This window comes from Lolium rigidum, chromosome 3 (assembly GCF_022539505.1).
Source record: "Lolium rigidum isolate FL_2022 chromosome 3, APGP_CSIRO_Lrig_0.1, whole genome shotgun sequence".
Classification (NCBI taxonomy): Eukaryota; Viridiplantae; Streptophyta; class Magnoliopsida; order Poales; family Poaceae; genus Lolium; species Lolium rigidum.
Genome location: NC_061510.1, coordinates 2,957,911 through 2,965,648, shown reverse-complemented (window position 1 = coordinate 2,965,648; position 7,738 = coordinate 2,957,911).

The window sequence follows — 7,738 nt, the reverse complement described above, 5'->3', positions numbered from 1 at the left end:
CGAGCATAAATACTCCCTCTTGGAGTTAAGAGTAAAAACTTGGCCAAGCCTCTACTAGTAACGGAGAGCATGCAAGATCATAAACAACACATGAACAATAGATTGATAATCACCATAATCATAGTACTCACTATCCATCGGATCCCGACAAACACAACATATAGAATTACATATAGATGATCTTGATCATGTTAGGCAGCTCACAAGATCTAACAATGAAGCACAACAAGGAGAAGACGACCATCTAGCTACTGCTATGGACCCATGGTCCAGGGGTGAACTACTCACTCATCACTCCGGAGGCGACCATGGCGGTGTAGAGTCCTCCGGGAGATGAATCCCCTCTCCGGCAGGGTGCCGGAGGCGATCTCCGAATCCCCCGAGATGGGATTCGCGGCGGCGGCGTCTCGTAAGGTTTTCCGTATCGTGGCTCTCGGTGCTCGGGGGTTTCGCGACGGAAGCTTTAAGTAGGCGGAGGGTCAACGCGAGGGGCCACACGAGGGGCCCGGGGGATAGGTCGGCGCGGCCAGGGCTTGGGCCGCGCCGGCCCCCCCCCTGGCTGCCTCGTGGCCCCACTTCGTTAGGTCTTCGGTCTTCTGGAAGCTTCGTGCAAAAATAGGACCCTGGGCGAAAGTTTCGTCCAATTCCGAGAATATTTCTTTACTAGGATTTCTGAAACCAAAAACAGCAGAAAACAGACAATCGGCTCTTCGGCATCTTGTTAATAGGTTAGTTCCGGAAAATGCATAAATATGACATATAATGTGCATAAAACATGTAGGTATCATCAATAAAGTAGCATGGAACATAAGAAATTATCGATACGTTGGAGACGTATCGGTGGCACATCCGCTTATCCAATAATTTTGCAAAAAGAGCCGGCAATGGGGTTCCCAGCCCCAATTAATTAACTTTCATTAATAATTCTCTTCACATGTTTTGCTCGATTCATCGTTAAGCAACTTAATTTTGCAAATAGACACTCCTCCATGGTATGTGAATGTTGGAAGGCACCCGAGGATTCGGTTAACCATGGCTTGTGTAAGCAAAAGGTTGGGAGGAGTGTCATCCATAAATAAAGAAAAACTAAACTAAAGTACATGTGTAAACAAAAGAGAAGAGGGATGATCTACCTTGCTGGTAGAGATAACGTCCTTCATGGGAGCCGCTCTTGAAAGTCTAGTTGATGAGGGGGTTAGAGTACCCGCTACCATTCGTTGACAACAACAAACACCTCTCAAAATTTTACTTTTATGCTCTCTTTATGTTTTCAAAATAAAAGCTCTAGCACAAATATAGCAATCGATGCTTTCCTCTTTGAAGGACCATTCTTTTACTTTTATTGTTGAGTCAGTTCACCTATTTCTCTCCACCTCAAGAAGCAAACACTTGTGTGAACTGTGCATTGATTCCTACATACTTGCATATTGCACTTGTTATATTACTTTATGTTGACAATATCCATGAGATATACATGTTACAAGTTGAAAGCAACCGCTGAAACTTATTCTTCCTTTGTGTTGCTTCAACACCTTTACTTTGATTTATTGCTTTATGAGTTAACTCTTATGCAAGACTTATGCAAGACTTATTGATGCTTGTCTTGAAGTACTATTCATGAAAAGTCTTTGCTTTATGATTCACTTGTTTACTCATGTCATTACCATTGTTTTGATCGCTGCATTCATTACATATGTTTACAAATAGTATGATCAAGATTATGATGGCATGTCACTTCAGAAATTAAATTTGTTATCGTTTTACCTGCTCGGGACGAGCAGAACTAAGCTTGGGGATGCTGATACGTCTCCAACGTATCGATAATTTCTTATGTTCCATGCTACTTTATTGATGATACCTACATGTTTTATGCACATTATATGTCATATTTATGCATTTTCCGGAACTAACCTATTAACAAGATGCCGAAGAGCCGCTTGTCGTTTTCTGCTGTTTTTGGTTTCGAAATCCTAGTAAGGAAATATTCTCGGAATTGGACGAAACTTTCGCCCGGGGTCCTATTTTTGCACGAAGCTTCCGGAAGACCGAAGAGATAACGAAGTGGGGCCACGAGGCGGCCGGATGATAGGGCGGCGCGGCCCGGCCCCGGCCGCGCCACCCTGTCCCCTGGGCCCCTCGTGTGGCCCCCGACCTACCCTTCCGCCTACTTAAAGCCTCCGTCGCGAAACCCCCAGCATCGAGAGCCACGATACGGAAAACCTTCCGCAGACGCCGCCGCCGCGAATCCCATCTCGGGGGATTCAGGAGATCGCCTCCGGCACCCTGCCGGAGAGGGATTCATCTCCCGGAGGACTCTTCATCGCCATGATCGCCTCCGGAGTGATGAGTGAGTAGTTCACCCCTGGACCATGGGTCCATAGCAGTAGCTAGATGGCCGTCTTCTCCTTGTTGTGCTTCATTGTTGGATCTTGTGAGCTGCCTAACATGATCAAGATCATCTATCTGTAATACTATATGTTGTGTTTGTCGGGATCCGATGGATAGAGAATACTATGTTATGGTGATTATCAATCTATTGTTTATGTGTTGTTTATGATCTTGCATGCTCTCCGTTATTAGTAGAGGCTCTGGCCAAGTTTGTACTCTTAACTCCAAGAGGGAGTATTTATGCTCGATAGTGGGTTCATGCCTCCATTGAATGCAGGACGAGTGACGTAAAGTTCTAAGGTTGTGGATGTGTTGTTGCCACTAGGGATAAAACATTGATTCTATGTCTAAGGATGTAGTTGTCGATTACATTACGCACCATACTTAATGCAATTGTCTCGTTGCTTAGCAACTTAATACTGAATGGGGTTCGGACGATAACCTGAAGGTGGACTTTTTAGGCATAGATGTAGTTGGATGGCGGTCTATGTACTTTGTCGTAATGCCCAATTAAATCTCACTATATTTATCATATCATGTATATGCATTGTTATGCCTTTCTCTATTTGTCAATTGCCCGATCGTAATTTGTTCACCCAACATGCTTTTATCTTATGGGAGAGACACCTCTAGTGAACTGTGGACCCCGGTCCTATTCTTTACATAGCATAAATTCTACTGCAATTGTGTTTTACTATTTTCTTTGCAAACATCTTCCACTCGATACGTTTAATCCTTTGTTACAGCAAGCCGGTGAGATTGACAACCTCACTGTTTCGTTGGGGCAAAGTACTTTGGTTTTGTTGTGCAGATTCCACGTTGGCGCCGGAATCCCTGTTGTTGCGCCGCATCACATTTCGCCACCATCAACCTTCAACGTGCTTCTTGACTCCTACTGGTCCGATTAAACCTTGGTTTCTTACTGAGGGAAACTTGCCACTGTGCGCATCATACCTTCCTCTTGGGGTTCCCAACGGACGTGTACATCTACGCGCATCAGTGTCTGGAAGAAAGCGTTCCGTATCATCACTGACACGAATTGCTACACTTCCTCCACACACAAAATTATCGATCGGTGCTCTTCACTCTGGTGAAAAACCTTTCATCCTGAGTGTCTGATGGAGGAAAGACCAGTTGACTTTATGATAAGCTTTCTCAAAATCAAGTTTTAAGATTACCCCATTCAACTTTTTGGTATGCAGTTCATGAACTGCCTCATGTAGAACCACAACCCCATATAGAATTTTACGTGCTTGCACGAAAGCGGTTTGCGACGGCCTTACCACATGATCAGCCACTGTATTCAGTCTAATGGTGGCCACTTTTCTGAATATCTTGAAACTTACATTTAAGAGGCAAATGGGTCTATATTGTTGGATCATTTCTACCTCTTTAACTTTGGGTAACAAGATAACCTCACCAAAATTTAGACGGAATAATTCTAGCTGTCCAGCGTGTAAAACACTGAACATTTGTAGAAGGTCAGTGATGGTGCTCCAGTGATGGCGCCAGACAATCTTGCTGAGCGTTGTTGTGGAAGCGTTTGGGAAACCCCAGGAGGAAGGTGTGATGAGCACATCAACAAGCTTTTCCTCAGTACGAAACCAATGTTTCATCGGCCAATAGGAGAAATGAGTGACTTCTGAAGGTGTTGCTACCTGACTAGTGGCAGGACGCACTACCGGCATCAGCAACAACGTGAAACCTGCACATAACACAACCAAACTACTTTGCCCCAACTTGCAGTGAGGTTGTCAATCTCACCGGTTTGCTGAACACAAAGGATTAGACGTATCGAGTGGAAAGAGATGTTTGCAGTAATTAAAGAGAACAATGCTTGCAGAAAGTAAACAGAACAAGATGATTGTATCAGTGTAAAAGAAACGGACCGGGGTCCACAGTTCACTAGAGGTATCTCTCCATAAAGATAAATAGCATGTTAGGTGAACAAATTACAGCTGGACAATTGACAGAATATCGACCATACATGACAATATGATTACTATGAGATTTGATTGGGCATTACAACATAATACATAGACCGTAATCCAACTGCATCTATGACTAATAATCCACATTCCGGTTATCGTCCAAATCCCTTTCAGTATTAAGTTGCAAGCAACAGATTATCGCGTGATCAATGTGTGTAAAGTAAACAATAGAATTACCCTCGGATAAAACATTGTTGTTTTCTCTCTAGTAGCAACAGCACATCTATAACCTTAGAAATTATTGTCACTCTCCCAAAAAACTAGAGGCATGAACCTACTATCGAGCATAAATACCCCCTCTTGGAGTCACAAGCATCTACTTGTCTATAGTATCTACTAGCAACGGAGAGCATGCAAGATCACAAATAACATATGACATGAATATATAATCGACCTCAACATAGTATACAATATTTATCGGATCCCAGCAAACATAACATGTAGGATTACATAAGGATGATATTGATCATGTAGGGAAGCTCACAAGATCTATACATGAAGCACAAATCGGAGAAGGCAACCATCTAGCTACTTCTATGGACCCACAGTCCAGGGATGAGCTACTCACGCATCACTTCGGAGGCGGGCATGGCAATCTAGATGCCTTCAGCGATGATTTCCCTCTCCGGCAGGGTGCCGGGAAGAGCTTCAGAACCCCCGAGATGGGTTCTGCGATGGCGACCGCGGCGGAACTTTTCGTGGATATAGGCTCGGGTATCCAGGGTTTTCTCGAGAAGATGTATAAATAGGCGAATGATTCAGGTCATTGTGGTGCCTAGGAGGCCCACACCACCCCTAGGCGCGGGCCACACCCAGGCGCGCCATGGGGTGGTCTGGCCGCCCTGTGGCGCCTCTTCGACCCCCCCCTCTGGACTTCGTATTTTTTTTGGTAAAATATTGACTTCGGCTTTTGTTTCGTCTAGTTCAGAGAATATTTCATGTACAGCTTTTCTGAAATACAAAAAAAATAGAAAACATGAACTAGCACTGTGGCATCTTGTTAATAGGTTAGTGCCGGAAATCATATAAAAGTGCAACAAAATGTAAGCAAAACATATATGAATTTATGTAAAATAAGCATGGAGCATCAAAAATTATAGATACGTTTGAGATGTATCGGTCATCTTTGATTGTATCTCAAAAAGTCTAATAAAATTCAGCAGGGAAACCATCCGGACCCGGGGCTTTGTTATGTTCCATTTGAAAAATAGCCTTCTTAACTTCCTCCTCCGAGTAAGGAGCCGTTAATACAACATTCTTCTCATGAGACACTTGGGGTATATCTTCTATTTGGGACTCATCCAGAGAGAACGAACTCTCCTCTAGCGGTCCAAATAGACCCTTGTAATAATTAGTAATGTAGGATTTGAGTTGCTTGTGCGGCTTTTTATTGTGGAAATTGTTCTTTTGTAGCATGTCCTTTTGCGTTTTTATTGTAACTCTCCTCTGGCGGTCCAAATAGACCCTTGTAATAATTAGTAATGTAGGATTTGAGTTGCTCGTGCGGCTTTTTATTGTGGAAATTGTTCTTTTGTAGCATGTCCTTTTGCGTTTTTATTGTGGAAATTGTTCATGCGGCTTTTTACCTGCCCTACCAACACTTTAAGGCAAGATTGAGATTCGGTGGCCTTTCTTCATGGAGGGCTAATATGGATATTTGTGCTACCAGGAATAACTTGGCGGTTCCATCCAGTGTATATATAAAGATGGAGAAAGAAGTTTATGGATGTATTGGATCTCCTTCTCCAAAAATGGCATCTTCTCTGTTAGGTCGGCGTACCATATTGAATGGCGTCACCAATTTAATGGCCAAACCTGTCGTGATCTTATACAAGGAATTGCAATGGAGAATTCAATCTGAAATTTTTTGTGGAAATTAAATGTACCAGCAAAGATCAAGATATTCTGTTGGCGAGCTATGCATGGTATCATTCCTTTAAAATCAATATTGATGAACATGCATATTGGTACAAGTAGACAATGTCCTCTTTGTGAACTGCGTCCTGAAGATGTGTTGCACATGTTGTTTGATTGTGAGGGAGCAACTAGTATATGGAAAAAACTAGGACTTTCTGAGATAATTATGGAAGCTCATGAGGTGGATCGCTTGGGCTTTGCAGTTCTGGAATCTTTGTTGGCTGGACCAGCGGTGTGTATGCAAGGGTATAACTCAATCATGATTCCAGAAGTGATTGCTACATCAAGCTGGTATATCTGGTGGCTTAGGAGGAGACAAACACACGGTGAATCTGTTCATCCAACTACACGTTGTGCTATGTCTATTAAAGCCAGTGTATCAAATTATAGCAAGGGAAAGATATCTGGGCCATCTACCATGAAGAAGTGCTAGGAAAAACCAACTAGTAAGACTCAAAAATTAAATGTTGATGCTACTTTCAATCCTGAAGATTTCTCGGGAGCAGCAGGAGCAATTATACGGGATGCCCAGGGAGTGTTTGTCGCTGCGTCATGCATATATATTCCACACGTATCTTCGGTGATGATGGCGGAAGCAATGGCAATAAAAATGAGAAATCATGGTATGAATAGTTATTTATTCAAATTGCACTATGAAATTGAGCATGTTAATACAACCACCTCGGGATTTTTTTATTTCCGTTTCCCCCTCCGTGAGTTAAAATCACCTTTTAACTTTTGAGGAAGAACTAGATGCATGTTATGTCTACTTAAGCAATTAGTTTAGAATTCGTTTGTTTCTAGTGCCAAGCGCGCGAGTTGCCCCAATATTTTCTGTATCGTTGGAATAGTTCCAAATATACCGACATGAGGTGCTCACTCACTCAATTGTTAGCCTTTAGTTGTTTTTAAAGCTGGACAACGGGTTTCCCCATTACAAATTTTTATAAATTTTCAAATAAAATGTTATGTGCAATCTAAATGCTAGAGATTAGCAGGTAACAAAATACATAGCTATAGGCCTCTAAGCTAAAGATTAAAATAAAGAATTCACCCAGGTTGTGATGCCAGCATATTATTTCCTTTTTTTTGAGGTAAACACATAATGTATTAAGCTAGCAAGCCGCCTCATTAAAAACCTTCCAGCCCCCTTAGGTACCCTGGTAAAGAAAATAGTGCGTCTGAAACTTGCTGTTCCGAGATCAAAGTATAGTTACATCATCTACGAGAGTTCGCAAAATAAAACTAGGGGGCTCATCGACTCAATTAGAAGACTTATTTATATAACAGATCTTAGCTATTTCATGAGCCGCTTTGTTTATCTTCCTTGAGCAATACCTGAAATCAACATTCCCGATCTGAGCTGCAAAAGCAAAACAGTCCGCAAAAACCGTTATGGCTTCATTCCAAATTTCTTCTCCGCCTGAACAGTAGTTGATCAC